This window comes from Propithecus coquereli, unplaced genomic scaffold, assembly GCF_000956105.1.
Source record: "Propithecus coquereli isolate 6110/MARCELLA unplaced genomic scaffold, Pcoq_1.0 Scaffold251, whole genome shotgun sequence".
Taxonomy (NCBI): Eukaryota; Metazoa; Chordata; class Mammalia; order Primates; family Indriidae; genus Propithecus; species Propithecus coquereli.
Genome location: NW_012148075.1, coordinates 1,194,109 through 1,194,663, shown reverse-complemented (window position 1 = coordinate 1,194,663; position 555 = coordinate 1,194,109). Strand labels below are relative to the sequence as shown.

At 43.8% G+C, this 555-nt stretch overlaps 1 protein-coding gene across 1 annotated transcript in view; it reads right to left on the bottom strand.

The window, feature by feature from the left end:
- Positions 1-555, bottom strand: part of CMTM8 (CKLF-like MARVEL transmembrane domain containing 8) — a 124,108-nt gene that overhangs the window by 70,547 nt on the left and 53,006 nt on the right. The gene's annotated exons all lie outside the window — the stretch shown is intronic.

The following is a 555-nucleotide window of genomic DNA, read 5'->3' as shown; positions in this document are numbered from 1 at the left end:
AAGGCAGGTTCCGCAACCTTTTTTTTCATTTTTCATTTCCCAATCCCCCAGGGACCCTTCTAAAAATTTCCTCTCCCCTCATGAATTTGTTTTCTCTTTCAACAAACATTTAGCGCCCATTATGTGCAAGGAGCTATTTTAAGCCCTGGGGATACAGCCACGAAAAACACAGTTTCTACTCTCATATGGCTCATGTTCTAGTGGGAGTATCAGACCAAAAAAATAAAATAAAATAAAAAGCACATATGTAAAATGGTGATAAATGCTATGGGGAAAAATAAGGCAGGCTAAGGGAATAAGGGTTTACTTAGTTTTCGGGGAAAGGAGGTACTGCAACAAGACAGACAGATACCTGGGGAAGGCTGGGTCTAGGCAGGGGGAAGAGAAAATGCAAATGCTTAAAATTGGAGCACAAAGCTCGGTGACACAAAAGGAACAAGAGGCCAGAGCAGCTGACCCAGGAAGGAAGCAGGATATGAGGTCAGAGGGGTGAGGGAGAGTCCTGGGGCATCTTGTAAACTGAACAGACTTTGGCTCTTACTCCAGATGTGATGG